General features: G+C 37.8%; 1 protein-coding gene across 3 annotated transcripts in view; it reads left to right on the top strand.

Annotated features, from left to right (window-relative positions):
• Positions 1 to 1,106: 1,106 nt before the first annotated feature.
• SMIM14 (small integral membrane protein 14) overlaps positions 1,107 to 21,838 on the top strand; it is a 71,341-nt gene continuing 50,609 nt past the window's right edge. Inside the window, exons 1-2 of one of the 3 annotated variants that reach the window (XM_032632469.1) lie at positions 1,110 to 1,362; positions 6,363 to 6,433. The gene's annotated coding sequence lies outside the window, so the exon portion shown is untranslated. Of the gene's footprint in view, positions 1,363 to 6,362; positions 6,434 to 21,838 lie in introns of all 3 variants that reach the window. The other 2 variants (XM_032632466.1, XM_032632467.1) reach the window with 2 other exon arrangements.

The following is a 21,838-nucleotide window of genomic DNA, read 5'->3' as shown; positions in this document are numbered from 1 at the left end:
AGTGTAAAATACACACCCGATTTTGAAGATTTAGTATGAGGTAAACATTAGTATGTCATTAATAATTTTTATATTGATTATATGTTGAAACTAATATTTTGGATAATTAGGTTAAATAAAGTGTACTATTAAAATTTTAAAAAAAGCTCTTGCAGATGATACTAATTTGCTGAAGGTGATTCAGCTAGTTGAGGTGATTAACCAAATACTGAGGTAGAAGGCCAGGTTAGATGAAAAGGTCAACTTAGAGTAAGGAAGACAGTTTCTTACAGCTAACCTTCACCTCTCCTGCAGGATAGGCAAATAGGCACCTTCGTGAAATCTTTGTTTGGAACTCACACTTTCATTTTACCACTAGTCCCTCTTTAAAGTCTGCCAATTCATGGACCCAAGAAAACAACAGAGTAGCCCTAAGTTTTCCCAAATTGGGAAATCTCTTGGGTCCCAGTTGTTTAGCGGGGAAACTAAGAAGGTTAGAATGAGAGAGTAGGAAGCACCAACTTAGTTTACAAAGAAGTGAGGTTCTTACACCACAAGTATTATCCTTATTTCAATCCCTAAGGTCAAAGCAACAATGGTTTGAGCTGACTGCCTCCCAGTTCCCCACTATCTCTGGATCAGCCTTTAATACTCGTCTTGAACTGATTTTTAGTCAGCTTTCTGGATGCACTGTTAGGGAGGGTACAGGGGAATAACTGCCACGTCTGACGTACTGTTGTACATATAAGACTAAATCCCGATCCCCAATTTTCACCTGGGCCTGAGTGATTGAAAACAATCTCTACATGTCTCAGAAGACATCAACTTGCACCCACGTCTACCAATACCCCCGCTATTCTAAAGACTCCGGCCGAGGAAAGCCATCAGCTTAGGCAAAGGGAGACACACTGCAGAGGACGTTGTCCACGACAGACGACACAAAGGACACACTGGCCACTTCAACAGACACGTGGCCTTCCCTCACCACGTCGGAACGCTCGGCTCCACCCCTCCCACCCGGAACTACAACCCCCGCGCTCCGCGCCCGCACGAACCGCGTGACGCTCGCGCCCGCCCCGCCTACCCGGACCTACTGGGCAGGCGCAGGGCGCGCGCATGCTCGGCAGGCCGGCTGCTGGGGGCTTCGGGATGCTGCAATCTGTTGCGCCGCCGCCCGCGGAAGCCGGCAGATCCGGGTCTTGTGGCTAAGAGTGACGTGGTCAGTCGAGTCAAAACAGAGGAGGGGAGGAAGCAGCGGCCAGGAGCGGCGACGGCAGGGACGACCGGAGCAGCTGCTGTGTTCCGGAAGCTTCAGGCGGTCTTTCTGCCGAGGCTTGGTCCCGGCCCCCATCTTCCCCGCCCTATCGGTTGTTGTCTGGGCGGGTGAGTGTCTGCCCCTTCTCCCACCGCCGTTTGCTGGCCCACCTTACCCTCACCCCGGTTTTTCCTGGTGGCTACTCAGGCTCTGGCGGACTGCGGCAGCTGTGGCAGAGCGGGGCTGCTTCTCGGGCTCGGTGCGTCCCCGGCTGGGCTGGCGACTCTGCACCTGGAGAAGCCCGCTGCTGCCTAGCCCGCGTCCCCCGGCGAAGAGCGAGGCGGAGAGCCTGAAATTTGGCTTTCTCTGCAGGAAACCAGAGTCGGGACTTGGCAGGGAAGTGGACGGTAGCCAGGGATGGTTTCATTTTTAGGGCAAGCAGTAAACTCGGGTGGAGGCGTATAATGGAGTGAAAAGAGAGAGAGTCGTAGCTGGAAGGAAAACCCCACAAACCTTGAAATTCACACTATATAATTTACCTCTGTTACTCAGCCTTTGCCGGGTTTGGTGAAGTCACTAGGATACGTCCTTTGTTGTGATTAATGAGACTAGAGAGCTGCCGTCCAGAAAGCGGGAGCTTTTAGCCCTTATTGTGTTGTGAATTTGAAGGATTCCATTTTTGTATTCAGTAAGTGGAACCAGAGCAGACAGTAAAGAGGTAGCACCCTTTATTGGAACAGATAAAGTACGATAAACTGGTTACCAGAGTACCTGAAGTCTTATGTTGCCATTTAAAGCCAGTTTTCCAAAGTGGCTGCTTCTGTGTGTTTTTTAGCCAAGATGATGTTTGTTAGCCGTAGAGAATCAATAGGATGTTTTCAGTTGTCCTAGTTTGCAAAATCGAAGATGTGGCCTTAAGAGAATGTCTTGGCTTTGCAAAGAGTCGGATGAGCTTCCTGCACGTAATACCTGTGCTTAAAGAGATCTTCCAGTTTTTGTGTTATTGTCAGAAACCACTGGCAGCTGTACGTAGAATAACTTGGATGGCGTAAGACCTTTCAGACGTAGTCTCGAGACCCTTAGGAGGCGTTCTCGCTGCCCAGTCTGTGGAGCTTGCAGAAGACTTGTGTTCCCTTCCACTTTAGATGACCGGCCACGCAGATTCCTCTAGTGTAGCCTGCTTTGAGCCCTGCCGCTCTCCGCACTTTTCCACCGCAGGAACGAGAGCGGAAGACCAAACCTCCCTTTTGTCCTAACTTAGTTTTAAAAAAGAATATTTTTCCCCAGAGAGCTCATTAATTGAGGTGTTTCTTTAGCAAACGGCAGGAAAGAAAAACAGAGCTATGTGCTAAATTGATTGTCACTTATCAAATCCAGGTCTTAGGAATTTAGACTACTCCCTTGAAGAGTATGTCCTTGTGTGGCATAACATGGACCTCTTCCTAACAAATTTCTTCCTTCCTCGTGTGCAACTGGGATCTTTTATTCTTAACACCACAGTTGGAATCCTGCTGATTTACACACAAATGAAATTATGTTTTCTTGAAGTTCTTTTTTTTTACCTTTAATGCTAACCTATAACTGAATATTTTTGTTTATATGAAATAATTTGTGATAATTGGAGAAAATGTTGATTAAAGCAGATAAGCAAAAAAAAGAAGAAAATAAGTCATCAATATTCTTGCCATCCAGAGATCACCAGAATGTCAGGAGTGGTTTTACATCCTTCCAGACATTTTTGCATTTATGTATTTTATACAAAAATGGTATCATACTGCATATGCTTTTCTGTAACCTGCTTTTCCACATAGTAGTACTTCATTTTTGAGTAACAAAGTTTAAATTTTTGCAGATAGGGACTTGTAGACCTTAACTTTTAGGGAATATTCACTGTATGTTTGCCATACCATAATGATTAAAATCGTGCTTCTAAAAGATTTCCTTTCAAATCTCTTATGATGATATTGTAAGATTTATGAAATTAATATGCACTGTGTGATAAGGCTTTGCTTGTTTAACTCTTGAAAGAGCAGGCACAGAATAGCCTGAGATGACAATATGGAAGTTTAAAAAGTTTTTGTTCATTTAGTGATCTGATTCAGGTAAAGGTTTAGTTCTATTCCATAGCTGCTATATACTCCATATACTGACCTGCTGTCCAGGCTTCTGGGAGTAAGATCCTAAAAGATTTTACTTTACTTTACACACTTAATATTCTTTATTAACATTGAGTCTTGGATGTATGCCCATTTAGTCCAGTGCTTTATCAGTGGTGCCAAAAGAGAAGAAAGTTTCCCCTTCACCTCAATTTCAAAGGATAAGTACATACTACAAAGTATCCTAAACATGCTAATAACGTATTGGGGTCTGTTAGTCATAAACTTAGCTAAATTTGCCTTAAATTATAGTGTTCAATATATATTCTAGATTTGTCCACTTCTTCCCATCCCTACTGCTACCACCTTTGCCAGCTAACCATCTCTCACCTGGCATACTGCATCAACCTCCTGGTCTCCCTGCTTCCACTTTGGCTTTCCCCTTGCCACAGCCTAAGGGATCCTTTAAAATGTAAATCAGATTGTGTCACACCTCTGTTGAAAAGCCTCTCATCACGTTCGGAATGAAATCCAAACTCTACCAAGGTTTGCCAGGCAGTACATGTTTTGGCACTGCCTTCCTTTCTTATCTTGTATCCGAATGCCTAGATTAGTACCCAGGAGCCTGGTCACGTGGCACTAGCATTGTCCTAGGAACTTGCCAGGCTTGTTCTTGCCTCAGGGCATTTGCATTTGCTGTACCCTGTGGATTCAATCTTTTCCCAGATCTTCTCATGGCTGATTTCCATTGTGTTATTCAGGTCTCAGTTCAGCTTCTCCTTCGCGGAGATTGCCCCCACAATTATCTCACCGTTTTCTCTTCTTTTTTCCATCACTGTCTGGAATTTCATTATTTTTTGTATTCTGTCTCCTATACTAGAAGTTAAACTCTGGGAAGATGGGGACCTTGTCTGTCCTTTTCACTGCAAAGTAGGTGCTCAACGCATGTTGGTTGAATGAATAAACCTGAACACATCTGCATCACTCTTGAACGTACTGTCTATTTTAAACCAGTTCTTTCTATGGAAAAACCCTTATTTTCAGCTTCTTTTTGTAGGGCTGTACCTTGATTCTCCAACTTCAATAGTTCGTGATGTTTGGGCCAGAGAACAGTCACATTCTACTTTAGACCTATAGAACTAATCCCTGGGAGGAATTGGCCCCAGGTATCTGAATTTTCAACAAGCCCTTTAGGTGATTTGAATGCTTGTCAAAGTTTGAGAATGTGTTAATATTTTAATGGCTTTTCTCTGGGAGATTTCTTCTTGCTTTATAGTAGTAATGATAGCTGTCATTTTGGGGAACACTTTGTGTCAGGTACTATGCTAAAAACTCTAAGCATGGGCTTCCCTGGTGGCGCAGTGGTTGAGAGTCCGTCTGCCGATGCAGGGGACACGGGTTCGTGCCCCGGTCCGGGAAGATCCCACATGCCGCGGAGCGGCTGGGCCCGTGAGCCATGGCCGCTGAGCCTGCGCCTCCGGAGCCTGTGCTCCGCAACGGGAGAGGCCACAATAGTTAGAGGCCCGCGTACCGCCAAAAAAAAAAAAAAAAAAAAAAAAAAAAAAACTCTAAGCATGTTTTTCATTTAACTGTAGAGCAATTCAGATGTAGGCATTCTAGCTCCCACTTTACAACTGAAAGAATTGAGACATAGTAAGTAGCAGAAAGTTGGATTTGATCCCATGTCTGTTTTCTTAATCACTGTACCCTACTGCCTCTGAACTACAGTGTTTAGAACTGTACACAGTACTTTGGTTTTGATAGGCCATGTTTTTGTTAAGGCCAAAGTAATGTTTTTTGTCCCGTTTCCAGTCGTGTCCTTAATGAAGTCCATTGTTCTGTTGGTCTTTTTGCCTGAGGTTGCATAGCTGGTAGATGACCTCAAGAAACATTCTGCAAAGGTCTTCTTGCTTTGTTGTATTGAATTTTCAGAGCCTACCAGGTTTAAAGTCAATTTGGATTATGTTCTCCTTCCTATGCATTACCTTGCATTCCACACACCAGAAATCCATCTATCACTTTTTACCTGCTGGTATAGTCATTTGAATTCTTCCTACATTTTTAAAATTGATTTGGGTGTTTTAATATTTGGACAGCCATTGGATCATCATAAACTGAATAGATTTCTCACTGCAAGACTTCTTTGCAAATGAGTAAAAAAAAAAAATTGATTGATGCATTAATTTGGAGCAGTTAATCCAGAGAAATACCAGTTGTCTTTACTCTCTTCCTAGTCTTGAAGCCTGACTATGTTTATCTGTCGAAGCTCAGGTCATACCTGACCTTTAGCAGAGCTCTATCCTAATCCACCTCAGGATTCTGTAAAGAGCCCTTTGTGGCTCCCATCACTTCACCTTCCATATTAGCAGTAAATTGTCTGTGGCTCTCTGGCCTATTCGACTGGGAGGTCCATGAGGTCAGGGAGAACCAATTAAGCAATCAGTAGGCTTGCTGATGGAATAAATAAATGAAGAAAAATCGCAATTTTACCTGTATCTGTAAAAAGCAGTACAATGCTAAAAGGAAGTACAGTATTTGTAATAATCTTTTCCCATATAATGTAATAAGACTTAGAACAAAAACTTCAATAAAAGACACTAAATTGTCTAAATTGATAATTAATAGTGATATATTAGTATAGGAGTTGTAAAGACTTTGAAGAAAATTAAAGACTCGACTGTTACATTGTGGCTTATATTAGGATTTTTTTAAGATTGTAAAACTTCTTAGACAAATACTACTACAGGCTTGTGAGTAAAGGTATTCTTTTGGTGTGTGTTTATGTGCATATTCATATTTTGGCCCATACAAAAAGTGCTAATCATCTGAAATGGTTGGGCATATGTCAGTAGATCCTAACGTAGGTAAAGAAAAGCTTGGGCACTTCAAAGGCATTTTAAAAGAGGGCTGAAAATTATTTGAGTCTGAAATTTAAAAAATGTTACCTGTCTGAATATCAATAACAATGTCATTTATTATTCATGCAGTATATATGCCAGCCTCTTTACTTTCTTTACATACTTTATGTTTAGCTTACACATCGGCCTTCCAAGTCAGATATTGTTACCCCAGATTTACACTGGAGGAAACAGGCTCTGGTTAGGTAAGTTGCCCAAGGAAAAGCCACTGGAACTGTTGGGATTCAAACCCAATTTTCTTTGACCCAAAATTCATATACTTTATATTACAACAGTGTTGACCAGTCTTTTTGTCTTACACAATCATGGAAGTTATAACAAGTAAACCTACTTGTTCTGGCTTCAGAATATGCTAATAGAACTGCGATCATGAATTGTTTTGTTCTATTTAAGCCTAAATTGGATATGCATTTCTAGTAGTCCCTCTTTTTTTTTTTTTTTTAAACACAAGACCTGCTTGTTACTGAAAAGCTGCAAAGGATAGTAATATATAAAGCCAACAACAAAAGCTATAATTTTGTCATTCAGAAGTCATCTCTGTACATGTATTTCCTTCCAGTCTTTTTAAATTCATCTTTGGTACAAATGAGATGTAATACTCACATAAGCTTGTATTCTTTTTCGGGGGTTGTGGAGGAGGTTAACATAGTGAGCTCTTTACTGTGGCCTTAGAAAATTTCTAAACTTGATTTTAACTGGCTGCATTTTATAAGATATTTTGAATAAACTGGTTTACTCGAAGTTTTCATTTTATGTTGGACATGAATGTAGTTTCCAGTTTTCACCATTATAAATAATGTGGTGAACCATGGCTTTAAATAGTCAACCAACCAGTCTAATTATTTAAAAAGTCATAATTGGGCTTCCCTGGTGGCGCAGCGGTTGAGAGTCCGCCTGCCGATGCAGGGGACATGGGTTCGTGCCCCGGTCCGGGAAGATCCCACATGCCACAGTGGCTGGGCACGTGAGCCATGGCCGCTGAGCCTGCATGTGCGGAGCCTGTGCTCCGCAGCGGGAGAGGCCACAACAGTGAGAGGGCCGCGTACCGCAAAAAAAAAAAAAAGTCATAATTATGACATTTAAATGATTTGAAATGTGATTCAATCATAGTTCAGCAAGTGTATATAGCATACATATACTTGTAATCCGAGAAAATTTACATGAGAGTTTTTAATAGAGGTTGCCTGTGAGAAGAGAGTACCTTTTACTTTTGCTTTTTTTTCAACTTTCTGTATTTGAATTTTAAAATTAAATGTGGTTGCTTTCAAAATTAAAAAAAATGTTTAACTCCTTGGAAAAGTGTATATTTTTCTATACTAAAACCAATTTTTAGGTGTGTAGTAGGGCTTATATTTTGTTTATAACATTTTAAACTTCATTGCTTTTGTTTTGAAGAAAGTTACCTTCTTGTTGCTTATTTTCATATTGAATTTTCATTTCCTTTTTTAAATTTAGGTTAAAGAACAGATGTGAGTCTCAGTTTTGTAAAAATACAGAATAAAGCTGGGTTTTGCTCGACTGCACTCATTGACAAGTATTACAGGTGCAGCACTTTCAAATTTTAACAGTTAATAAAGATGCTTCAGATCAAGTTAGGGATATAGTAAGCATCTTCTTCGTAAATGAAGACTTAGAGGACAGTGTTCTGGTTGCTGTCTTGTTTTAACTTATACTTTAAAAAAACAGTAATTTTTCCTATAGTATGTATTTTGTTGCTTTGTACTCTGGGCAAAGGTAATATAGAAGAAACTGACTTGCTTGAAATTTAGAAGACTTTTTTTTCTGTGGTGCTTACTCAAGTTTCATTTTTTTAAATAACATTGCTTTCTTTATCACAGAGGTTCTAAGCGTTTTTCCTGTCATCATGAATGGCATTGATGTGCATCTACGTGCAGATCTGTCATCTAGGCTATAGCATGGGTGAGAGAAGCTGTGAGTTACCTGAGTTGGGAAAGCAGTAGCCATAACTCCTTTCTGCTTGCAAAAATCATATAGGCAAGGAAGTGAATGGGAGTGATGGTGAGGAAAAGTCTTGATTCTGCTCTAGCTTATTTGAATGGTGTAAATCATTCACAGATTTGTAACATCACTTGTGATATATCTCAGAATTTCAGAACATACTAGTATTTTGTAATACAGCTGTTGAAAGCTGGTTTTTTAACATTTGTGAGTAATTTATATCCACCATGACTTGGGGTCACAGAATATGGAATTTTTATATCATCTGTTGAATTTTTCTGTTTCTTACTTATGAAACACAGCCTTTTTTCCTGAGTTTAAAAATTTTTATTTAGAATATGACTAAGTAGTACTCGAGTAGAAATTTCAGAAAATACTTTTAGAAGATGAAACTTTGGGTTGAGATATTGAGTATAAACAAAAATGATTCAAAAAAAAAATGATTCAGTTGGAAAGTTTTCCTTTGTTTGACCATTTATAGTAAATTTTACCCCTGGATCTTGAGAGAATCTGTCTATGAGATTGTTTAAGAGCAAAGAACAGCTAGGGAAGGACAGGAAATTTGTAGGTGAGGGACCAAGGTTCAGAACAGAAGACTTCTTTCTTCCCTTTTTGCTTTTATGCAGAAGAGTGATAGCTGAGCCCCAGGAGAATACAAACACCCCAAAGCAGTATACAGAGAACTTGGGCTGAAGGTTGAAGATACATTTCAAATCTAAGGGCTTAAGAGTTACTGGCTCAGAGCATTTTGCAGTTTACAAAGCACTCTTACAAATTCTTACTTGATGAACAGGCCTTTAAAATGAATAGTTTCAATTATCACTCTTATTTTATAGATAATCTGAAGTCACAGAGAGGCTAATTTATCAATTTCTCAGTAGTGCCGTAACTTAAGTCATTTATCTGAGATATATTCTTTCTGCTATCCCATGCTGTTTTTAGCAAGTGTTGCCTAAGGTGATTCCTAGAATACAATCAAATACAGGTAAGGGAAAAAAGGGTCGCAGAGGAAAGTAAAGGTAATGTCTAAGGTGTAGGAAAATAGGGTCACATTAATGGGGAATTTCCAGAAAAGTGGTGGCAGCCCTGGGGTGGACCTTTAACAGAGTCCTGTTCTGCAGAGACATCAAGGAATTAAGGAGGTAAGGAAATTCTAAATAATCTTGAAGAGTTCAGCTTTTAATAAAAATGGGATAGACGTTAAGTTAGTTAAGTAGTTCTCCTTTTGATCTTTCTCCAGAGAGATTATCACAGAAGTCATTTGTCTGTGATATTTATTTTGGCCATTAATTATATACTGGTATGTGATTATATTATTATATGAATGACTTATAATTAATAATTAACTTGATAGCAAGCTCTTGGAGGTGGGGCATGCCTTTTATTTCTTCTGTATCCTCCTCTGAACTCTTCTGCTAGTTACCTAGTTCCCTGGGGACTTGTTAGATATAACCTTTTCAGGAAAGGAGAAATGAGAGAAGACATGGGTTTGAAGCCCACCTCTACTGCGTGACTTTGGGTAAGTCACTGACACTCTCTGGGCCTCAGTTCTTTCCTCTTTATTTTATTTAATTAATTAATTAATTTTTTTACGGTACACGGGCCTCTCACTGTTGTGGCCTCTCCCGTTGCGGAGCACAGGCTCCAGACACGCAGGCTTAGGGGCCTAGCTGCTCCGCGGCATGTGGGATCTTCCCGGACTGGAGCACGAACCCATGTCCCCTGCATCAGCAGGCAGACTCTCAACCACTGCGCCACCAGGGAAGCCCTGAGTTCTTTCCTCTTTAAATGAGTGGATGAGAACTGGTGCATCCCCAGAGTTTTAAGAGTAACACTTGTCAAGTTTTGGTTTGTTGAATATAAATAAAGACCTAGCATTCTCTAATCTGTACCTTATCTATACAGTGATATCTTGCACAGGCCTCCTGGTCATACTGACCTTGTTTCTTCTATACATTCCCATTCCCATTCTATGAAAAATGAACATTTTGTTGTCATTCTTTCTAGCATGCTCTAGTCTCTTCCTTTGGAATAGTATGCCCCCAGAAAGAGTATCTATAAGTTTTTTGTTATCCTGTAAAGATGTTTTATGGTAAGATTTTCAGAGGTGGTTTTTATTGTAGTTTTCTTTTGTAAATAGCTAATTCTAGATGGGCCTGTTGATTTGAAAAAAATGTACAACGGAAGAGCTGTGAGATGAGTTTATTCAGTGTCTTACTGAGGACTGTAGCATGGGAGACAGCCTCTCAGGTAGCTCTGAGGAACCGTTCCAACGAGGTGAGAGAGGAGCTGGTGTGTGTGTGTGTTTATGCAGTCAAGTGAAAGGTTATTGCTAGTCGCAAGGATCAGCTATCTCAATTTTAGTGCTTTTCTGTGCATGAGAAGATGCAAGAATCTGGGGTCATTGGAATTCTTCCTTAGGTATGCATTTTTGACTATCTAGGGGCCCATAAATCCAAAACACAGAATGCTTCATCCTAAATTCTTTCAGTGTGTACTTATAGGTCAGCAATGGTTGTGGCTAATGATTTGATCATTATAGAACTGGAATGGTAGGCAACATTCTTTGTTTACAAACAATATAGGGTCACCCTATTGGATCAATTTGGGAGTATTATAAGGAATTTGTTACTGTAATTGCTTGGCTATTAATGTGAATTTTAAAAATTTGTCATGATAAGGACTTCCCTGGTGGTGCAGTGGTTAAGAATCCGCCTGCCAATGCAGGGGACACGGGTTCGAGCCCTGGTCCGGGAAGATCCCACATGCCACGGAGCAACTAAGCCCGTGTGCCACAACTACTGAGCCTGCGCTCTAGAGCCCACCAGCCACAACTGCTGAGCTCACGCACCGCAACTACTGAAGCCCGCGTGCCTAGAGCCTGTGCTCCACAGCAAGAGAAGCCACCACAATGAGAAGCCCATGCACTGCAATGAAGAGTAGCCCCTGTTTGCTGCAGCTAGAGAAAGCCTGTGTGCAGCAACAAAGACCCAAAGCAGCTAAAAAAATAAATAAAAATTTAAAAAATAAATAAAAATTTGTCATGATAGAATTCAGTAAGTCTTAACTCCTAAGCATAAAGAATTATGGTATTTAAGGTACATAATAGGGTTTATTTCAACATTTAATTTTTAAAAATGACTTTAACTTCCCAGGCATAGCTTTAGCATTTTTTAACAGATAACAGTTGACTGATTTGAACTTGAGTCTGCATCCTTTCCTTGCCCTCTCCCCATCAGAGAATCAGAGATGCAAATGTAGTTTAAGAGAAAAGTATGTCACTAGTAAGAAGTATTAGGAAGTTAGTTGATGGTTATCTCATTTCTGTACTGCTCTAAAGTTGTGTTTATAAGAGTGAAACAAATATACCTAGCATGATTGGTCATATCTGACAGATGTGGAATGAGTCTTGGTCAGGAATTTACATTGTGACTTCCTGTCCAAGATCTGGCTCATACTGGATGGATGTGTGATCATGGTCAAATTGCTAGCTTATCTGAACCTATTTTCCTCGTTTTAAAACATGATTTTCCTGCGTTGACTTTGTCGGAAGGGCTGTTGTTAAGATACGAAAGTAGTTAGAAAGCTACAGGCAAATATAAACTATTATTAGGTATGGCTATGTTTAATTGAGATCCATTTCTGATAAAAAGAATAAAGCAAATGAATATGTTACAAAAAAGTATTGTATATGAGTGAATTTGAACACCTTATTGCATTGAGATGTTGAGTCAGTTGATAAAAGTAATCCCAACAACTAATTATAGCATATTAGTACATAGTACAGTGATGATAGTATTACTGAAATTGATAGGCAAATATTTTGTTCTCCCTGTTTAATATGAAAGGTAGCCAGAGTTTTGGGATAGCTCTGCTCATTTGGTTAATCAGTTTTCTAATTGACTACTGGGTAAAAACTTGGGATCAGAAAGCTATTTATAGAAAAAAAATATTTTTTAGAGGTAATTACCCCTTTGATATAATTGGGAATAAGATTAAAAATAGACAGCAAACTCAAGTGTAGTCTCCCTGAATGTCTGGGGGGCAGTTCCAGCAGTTTCTGGCACATATGTTTCACTTTCTTGGTTTTTATAACTTTTGAGCTTTAATCAATAACATTGACGCCTTTTAGATAAAAATGCATAGAATGCTTTTTCTGAGTTCCCCATTTCACTGACCAGCATCTCTATTTTCTGTCTTATAAAAACAAATTGCATGCATTCTAAATTATTACTCTGTATTTTGCCCTTGCTCTGGGTTTTTATTATTTTTTAAGATTTTTGTCTTTGATGTGGACCATTTTTAAAGTCTTTATTAAATTTTGTTACAATATTGCTTCTGTTTTATGTTTTGGTTTTTTGCCCGTGAGGCATGTGGGATTGTAGCTCCCCGACCAGGGATCGAACCCGCACCGCCCCCTGCACTGGAAGGCGAAGTCTTAACCACTGCATCACCAGGGAAGTCCCTGTTTTTAATTTTTAAATGGGAAGAGTTTTGATACTGTTCTTGATCACTGTAAAGATTTGGCTATTTGGAAGAGTGATTTTATCATCAATTACCTTCTTAAAATTACGGTAGAAAGATAGTTTTCATTCTCTGACCTTGAGTTAGGTTTGGTTATCCCTACTTTCTCAAGATGGGCCCTATGTTTGGTGGGGAGAAAGAAGAGTTTTTGTTTTGTTCGTCTATAAAAATGTATTTCTAAAAAACTTAAGTATGTTTGAAAATTTTGGTACTAAAAGGTAGAATAGTATCATGCATCCGTATGTACCCATCAACTGGCTTCAACAGTTATTCAGCTTATGGCTGTTTTATTTCATCCATACCTCCCCCTTTGGATGATTATTTTCAACTGGATTCCAGGCATAAAATCTCTTTTAACTGGAAATACATAGTGAGATCTCTCAGAGATAATGACTCTTTTCACATGTGTCAATTGACTTTGTAATGTTAAAAAAAAATTAGTAAAAAAAAAAAAAATTAGTAATTCCTAAATAACATTTAATCTAGTCAGTGTTCAAAGTTCCTGGTTGTTTCACAATTGTCCTTTTGCTAGGTTAGTTTGAATCAGGGTTCAGACAAGGTCTCTATGTGGCATTTGATTGTTAATCTCTTAAATTTCTTCAACTGTAAGCATATCCCTGCCATCTCTTAAAAGTTTTATTTACTTTTTACCACTTATTTATTGAAAAATCTAAGTTTTCCTTAGTTTTGCTGCATCCAACATTTTTCCTGATTTACATGAGTTAATATATAATCATTATATGATATTGAAAGATAAAATATACAAAATGAAAACTAAAAATCCTGTCACCCAGAGATACCCAATGATAGTTTTGGTATGTTTTCTTTCAACTTTTTTGAGTGTGGTTTTTGTGTGTGTTTTTTTTTTTTTTGCGTTACGTGGGCCTCTCACTGTTGTGGCCTCTCCCGTTGCGAGCACAGGCTCCGGACGCGCAGGCTCAGGGGCCATGGCTCACGGGCCTAGCCGCTCCATGGAGTGTAGGATCTTCCCGGACCAGGGCACGAACCCGTGTCCCCTGCATCGGCAGGCGGACTCTCAGCCACTGCGCCACCAGGAAAGACCCTGTGCTTTTTAAATATGTGCATGTGCTTTGCTTATTTTTATATCCTATTTAATATACTTTTGTGTCGTGTTTATTTCCCCATGTCATTATGAAAGAAAATGAAACATTTGGCTGCATAATACTTCACAGTATGTGTCATAATTTAAATATTTCCTTTTAGCCAGAAATTTAGATTGTCCCAATTTTTCACTATGATAAAGCTATGATAACCATGTTAGTACATAAATCTTTGTATTTCAGATTTTTAAATTTAAAAAATTTTTTTGGTCATGCTGCATGGCCTGCGGGATCTTAGTTCCCTGACCAGTGATCGAACCCGCACCCGCTGCAGTGAAAGTGTGAGTCTTAACCACTGGACTGCCAGGAAGTCCCTCAGATTTTTTTTTAAATGAAAGAAACTTAGAAGTGGAGTTATTCACAGGACATGAACATTTTTTGACTTCTGGATTCGTATTGCCGTAAAAGTTATAGCTTGTGATCTCAAATGCAGTCTCCACTTTAAGAAACTGTTTGTATATGCTCCATGTTATTAAGATGTCTTTGCTTGTCATATTAATGGGATGTTTTTTTTTTTAATTCTTTGGCTCTTTTAATTGTCTTTGAGAATTTTTTTATGCACACATTATTATGTTGTAAGTTTGTTGATATTTTTCATTGTGTGTATCTTTAGGAAATTCTTCCACTAGAGGCCAAATAAATATTCACCTAAATTGTCTTCTGGAATCACTGATGGTTTTTTTTCCTTCTTAATTGCTAGCAGATTTTCCTAGGGACCATTTATTAAAATGTTGATCCCATCCTCATTTATTTGTAATTCAAGTTTTGATGTATAAATATATATATGGTTGGTATATTCAGAAAATTCTAGAAAAAAGAATTGATTTCCTATTTACTGGGTTGTAATATTATCTCTTATCTCTCTCCTCCCTCCACCCTCTTTTTTCTGCCTTCCAGCTATAGTATGTATCCAGACGTCTTTGATTCTGAATGTGCCTTGGGAAAAAACCTGAAAGAAAACTAGTCTCATCTTCATCTGTTTTCTTTTATTTTCCTTGTTTCATGTGTATTTTTTAAATGAATTTAAAAATGAATTCCCGCCCCAAAAAAATTCCCATTTGCTTTTATTTTAAACTCAATTTACCAAACATTACCAAAACATTATACCAACATTAGTAGTTTGTGATATATACTCTGTTGTTTCAGTGTTTTGATTCTCTTAATTGTTAAAGCTTCCACCAGAGAATGAGTAGAGGAAGCGAAAGGTAAAACATTGAAAACTGATTTTACAAAGAATGATTACCCAGATTTAGGGCAAAGGTTGACTTTAGAAGTATCCATTGTATGGTCTGTTTATATACTTTGTCATTTCTCACCGATAATGGGATTTGGTTTATTTTGTAACACATTCACTTACAGAGTTTAGAATACCTTTTTGTATATATTAATTCTAACCAAGAAATTCAGTGATGATGGAAGGTCAGATAGAGGGTTAAAATAATTTAGCATGTTCAGTTCAAGAGAAAAATTGAAATGTAATTATTTGTCCCTAGAGCTAATGGTTCTGGTACGGGAAGAACAAGACGCTTACTCTAAGGTTATTCTTTTTAAAAGTTAATATTTTTTGAGTAATTCAGAAGACACAAAGCAGTATACAGTGAAAAGTTTCTTTACTACTTCTGTCCCCTGAATGTTTAGGCTCTCTTCGAGAGGCAACCAGTTATATAATTATTTTTTAATACTAAATTCTTTTTTTTTCCCCTAAATTCTTATGGTTTTAAACCGTTCGCAAGCATCCAGAGAAGAAAATTTATCTGTGAGTTATTAATGCAAGGAAGTTCGGCATCAACCTTTAGTATTTATTTTGGATAGAATCTTTTGTTTACATGTGTATGTAAATGTTTACATATACGTACAAATTTATGTACCCATATGTAAATATGTGATTTGATTTAAAAAGTAAAATATAGAAAATTAGGAAAACAAGAAGAAAAAACATCTGATAACCTTAACAGAACCAAGTATAATCGATTTAATGTAGAATACTTCTTCCCTAGGTTTAAATTCTAGACACATAGTAATTTTACATACTTTTCTCCCCGTAACTGCAAGAATTTCACGTTGAGCATACTGGGTTTCTGACTCATTTCTTATGAAGGATATGAATTTCTTAGTTATATTGCTCTTGGAAGCTGGAGCAGGGAACTAACCCTTATTGAAGACAAGAGGAAATGAGAGGTTGGCAAGAGTAGGGAGGTTAAATAAGGGTACATATTTTTATAATTCAACCTTGAGAAAAATAAAAATCAAGCTGCAGTATTTCTGGGTTCTTAGAACTGATTGCTCTTCTTTTTTTGATTTATTTTTTTTTTTAGGGGAGGATTGGATCTGAGATGTGTAGAGAATAAGCTGACATTTTATTGTTTTGAATGCTTGCATGGAAAAACAGAAATGCCTAATACACAGTACTCTGCCTCTAATCAAAATTAATTTATAAATTTCTTGGTAGAATTTCTTTGAGGGCGATCCCCTAAAGTTTCTGGAGAACAATGAATGTTTGTGGAATTAATAGCATATTACCAAGGGCTTGACGGTCCAGTGGTTAAAACTCCACGCTTCCACTGCAGAGGGCGCGGGTTCGATCCCTGGTCGAGGAACTACGGTCCTGCATCCCACGCGGCATGGCTAAAACAAAAGACAAAAAAACAAAAATAGTACATTACCCAGTATTACTAACTTAAGTAAAATGTCAGTGCTGATTTTTTTTTTTTTTTTTTTTTTGGCGTGCTGTGCTGCATGTGGGATCTTAGTTCCCCAAACTGGTGCCCCCTACATTGGAAGCTCAGACTCTTAACCACTGGACCACCAGGGAAGTCCTAATCTATTTCTTTTTATCATTTATAAGGACTTTCCTAGGATCACCTGGAAGTAGTGGTAGTCTGCTTTGTCTCCTCTGTCTTGTAGGCTTTCCTTGTTTTTTTTGTTGTTGTTGTTTTGCTTTTTTAATGTCCTTGACAGTTTTGAGGAGTATTGGTTACATATTTTGTAGAATTCCCCTCAATTTGGGTTTGATTTTTCTCATGATGAGATTTGGTATTATGGTTTTGGGGAAGAATACCACAGAGGTGAAATGCCCTTCTCATCACATCATGTCAAAGGGTATGTAATATCAACATGACATATCAACATGATGTTTACCTTGATCTTTTGGTTAAGATAGGGTTTGCTAGGTTTCTCTACTATAAAGTTACCTTCTTCTGAATTCTGTTCTTTAGAAGTGAGTCACTAAGTCTAGTCCATGTTCAAGGGTGAGTGAGGGTTAAGCTTCACCTCCTAGAGGTGATAAATCTAATATCCCTCCCTCTGTGAGAGTATTTTAAAGCAAACCACAGATAACACACATCATTAATAAGAACGTTTTTATAGTTCTTGATACATATTGCCAAATCCCTGAAGGGATGTAGATGTTAACTGTAGGACTAGCAATGTATGACTGAATTTTCATGGTACTTTTTTGGTGTTTTTCTTTTAGGTGAAAGTTTACATTTTTTTTAGAAGTGAATTTTTAAAAAAATTTATTCCTTTTTGGCTGCTCTGGGTCTTCACTGCGGCGCACAGGCTTTTTGTTGTGGTGAGCAGGCTTCTCTAGTTGCGGCACGCAGGCTCTGGAGTACACGGGCATGGTAGTTGTGGCTCGTGGGCTTAGTTGCGGTATGGGATCTTAGTTCCCTGACCAGGGATCGAACGTGGGCCCCTTGCATGGGGAGCATGGAATCTTAACCACTGGACTGGACCACCAGGGAAGTCCCCAAAGTTTACATTTTAATTTGCATTTATTTGATTTACTTAGGGTGACCTTTTAAGATGTTTGTTAATTAGCTGTAGCACCTCTTTTGGGAATTATCTTTTCCTTGGTCTTTACCTATTTTAAATATTTTTTAGAGACTTTCTTGGCTATTTTAACTCTTTTGTCTCGTAGACTTAAGAGATTTATTTACCATTTTGCTTACTGGCCCTTCATTTTTAATCATCTTCAGGGTTTTGTCTTTTATTCAGATCTCATGACCACATCATTCATAGTCCTGTTGTATTCTTTTAAAACTTTTTCCTCCTTCTGTTACATTTACCTACGTATATGATAAGGAAATTTGCTAGCTGTTGGTAAAGCAAGAAGTAAACAAGGCTATTTTAGGTAAAAGTCATGTAATGGTAGTTCCATTCCAAATTAATGTGAGAACTATTGTGGGTTAATCTAGCATAATCTAGCAATAATCTAGGATTATTTGCTTTAAAAATTCATGACTGATTCTCCCAAGCATTTTATGTTAAAAGTACTTTAAAAATATTTACTATTTTGCAGTGTGTTACAAAAAACCCATTTCAACCCATTTGAAAATTACTTCTATAATCTTGAAACCTATGTTGACATTTTATTATATTTTGGGAATTTTTGTTACCCCTAGGTATTTGTAAAATACTTTCTTTTAAAAAGGCATAATTTATTTTTAAAAAGAAACTTAGGAGATAACAGCTTCTTACAAAGATATATCCCAAACCAAATATTTACTTCTGTAAGAGGAACCAAGATGAACTTGCACACATACAAATGTGTTAATGCTTTCCCCCCTAAGTCTTTAATGGCTGGAAGACTTTTTTTTTAACTTCATGTTAGTCATTAACACCTATGGCAACAACAAATAGCTCTAAAATAAAAGCTGAAGTAAAAGTGTCACAAAAAAAAATCCAGGGTTTATGTTTATCCTTCAGTTCTTCTAGCTTGTCCTTGGAAGAAGTTAGTAAGTTAAAGCATTAAAGAAAATGAAAATACTCTCCAATTAATATTTCACATTGTCATTGGATGTTATTTCCAATTGCTCTCTTGTGATTTTAGATCTATTATTCTGTGATTTGCAGTTCTGTTAACTTTTTAGCTAATAGTCTGATAGATATTTAAATAGAAAAATTTGTCAAAATAGACCCTTATAAGTCTGGCTTTGGAGCCATCTAGAAGAAAGGGAAGCAAATAATGTATAACAAGTTCTCAATCTTACTATGACATAATGGACTAATACTCAATAATATAAAGAGCTCCTAAAATCAACTAGACAAAAAGAGTTTGAAAAAGAAGAAATATAGATGCCAATAAACTTGAAAAGATGTGTAGCCTCATTAGATAGAAAATAAAAGCAATGAGACATATTTTGGGGGTCTGACATTCTGGCAAAAATTTTTTTTAATGTTATAGCCATATATTATTGTACTACTAGTGATAATAATAATGTATGTAATTACGATGCTATGCAATTCGTGATATGTACTATGTGCTATTGATAGAAATAAAATTGGTAAAGGCTTTTTGTGAATGCCCTTAGACCTAGAGATTTCATTTTTTTGTACTTAGTCCTACAAAAATATGGGCACAAAGATGTTTGTTGCAACATTATGTTAACAAAAATGTTGGAAAGGCCCTAAGTTATCTCTACTAAAGGAATGCTAAAATTGTATATTTGTGTTTTGGAGTATTATGTAACCATTATAAAGAATGAAGTCGAGCTTTATATATTGGAAGGTCTCCAAGACTTTTTATGTTATAAAAAAGCAAGTTGCAGAACATGTATAGTATGATCTCATAAAACCTACCAAAATGATGGGTATAAATACATATAAAAAGACCTGAAAGTATTCACACCTGGCTGTTAACTATGGTACCTCTTGGGAAAGGGAGTAGAATTGGGGAGAGAGGAATGGGAAGGTTGGCATTTGTCATTTTACTCCCTGTGCTTCTAGGGATACCACTGATACTAAATATATAACACTGGTAATGTTGCTGTTTTACAAATATTTGCTACTAAGAGTATTTGGCCTAATCAAGAGCCACTTTTGAGAAGTTTATTTCCCAAGGAATCCTGTATATAATAAGCATGCAGTTCCATGGCATAATCCTAGAAAACACAGTAGTAGAACTACAGTATCTACTTTTCCACCTTTTCCAAAGTTATAAATAGGCAGTTAAGTTTGACTCCCCAAAGATGAAATAAGGTAGGTTAAACCCACCCAGCATGAGCTGGAGAGTTTAAGTTTCTACTGGCAGGTAATAAATTGGTTAACAGCACTGGAAAATTCCTTCAGCACATACAGAAACAGGATGACTCAACTGTCTTATTACAGCTGAACTCTACCAGGAAAGGTTTGTTAGTTGTAGTTGAAGGAAGAAATGACCTGGAGCTGAGGGATATGGGGAATTAATTGCATTTGCCCTCCCAAGATACAGAGTGGATTATTTTACTGCTTTCCTGTGCTAAGAGTTGTTTAGGAGTGGATGGTTTGAGAGCTTTAGTTGTATTTTGTCCTTTATGCTGCGTAGAAAGTCATCTGTAAACTGTTGCTTAATCTACCCCCAGAGTCAGATTGCTATCACAAATATTCATTATACTGGGAAAATACTGATAAGTTAACTACTTATTATGGAAAATCTTAAAACAGAAAAAAGTAGAAATGTATAAAAGCTCTCCTGTACCTATCACTCAACTTCAATAATTATCAACTCAAGGCCAGTTTTATTTCTTCTATGCCCGTATTTACTTCCCTCTCTCCTCTCCAGGATTATTTTGAACTTTTTCAGTGCACTATTCTTATTTTTATGACTTAGGCCTTTTGTGACCAATTGGAATAAAACTGGTTGTCTTCAAGCGTCAGACCCATGTCTTTGACATTATTTAGCATTGTTCTCACATTAGGGGTATATATCGAGGAGGTGAATAACTCCTCTGAAACATGAAAAGCAAAAGCATTGTTTTAAGTTACTTTCTATCAAAAGCCTCTTCTAGGCTGATTTACCAGAATTCTGACTCAGTAACCCGGTTTTGTCTTAGGATAGAGCAGCTTCTTAATGTCTTTGGACACCAAAGGATTTAAATGTGGGGTGGGATTGGGTGAGTTTTTTGCTCTAGTGCTTAGCTGGTGGTGTGCATTGACACTTGCTCTGAGGTCTGAGCCAAAAGAGACTTTCCATTCTGTTTTTTTAAAAAGTAATTTTAAAGTGGAAACTATTAACTGAAAACTGTATAGTACTTAAAACAGCTCAAGTTTACATGCAGAAAGTTCCACAGAAGCATAGCACTATTGAGCAATATCCTGTTTATAAATGCGTTTTCTCATTTTACTGGAGGCTAATTAAGACCAACAGATACTTTAAATTCTAGCTGATATACATGTTCCTGGCATATATAGATACAGAGAAAATTAACATTGTCCAAAATTCAAAAATATTTATTCATTGCTATGGCTTAAGCAATGAGGGAGGTGTTTAGAGACAGAGTGATGACTAAAATAGGTTCCTGCCTTCAAGCTGTATTTTTTTTGGGGGGGGGGGGCGGTGGTAGTGGTGGAATCTAATTTTGTAAGTCAAATGGATTAAAAAGAGACTTAAAATAGCTGTTTTACAATTTTTATGGGTGATAAAAACAAGTCTCCCTTTATAAAAGTCAGTTTGCTAGTACTTTGCATTTCTGTGTCCAGGGGCTATAGAACTGGATAGACATTGGGCATTTTAGTACTTGAATTTTATTAAAAAAAAACTTATGACTGTATATTTTAATTTCAACCAACATTTTAGTGGCCTGGCAAGGCATTGAGAGGGAGGAAGGACCAGTATCTGTAAGTGGACACTTGCATATGTCCACACCCAGCACAGTCTGAGCCCTTGTTTCCTTATGGACAGTTTGAAAAAACAATTGAGAAAGACTTTCAGGGGTGAGCTTTATCTACATATAAGGGTAAATTATATATTTTTTCAGGGTTTTCTGTGTTGGGTATGTACAGTCAGTTGTCTAACATGAAGGCTTATCAATTAAAAAAAAAGTGTGGACACAGAGTGGCCTCAGACAAAACTGTGAAGTAGTCAGAGTTTGTGTTTGGTATTTTCTACCTTCTGGAGAGCAAAACTCTCCAGCTTAGGTTGCCTGCAACTCCACTTCCTTCCCCTTCCAATCCCACCTGCCCTTAACTCAGGCAAGAAGATATTAGATGGGAAGTAGGATTTCCCTG

The sequence above is a fragment of the Phocoena sinus genome, chromosome 5 (genome assembly GCF_008692025.1).
Source record: "Phocoena sinus isolate mPhoSin1 chromosome 5, mPhoSin1.pri, whole genome shotgun sequence".
In the NCBI taxonomy this organism is placed as follows: domain Eukaryota; kingdom Metazoa; phylum Chordata; class Mammalia; order Artiodactyla; family Phocoenidae; genus Phocoena; species Phocoena sinus.
This window is presented reverse-complemented; position numbering and strand designations above follow the sequence as displayed.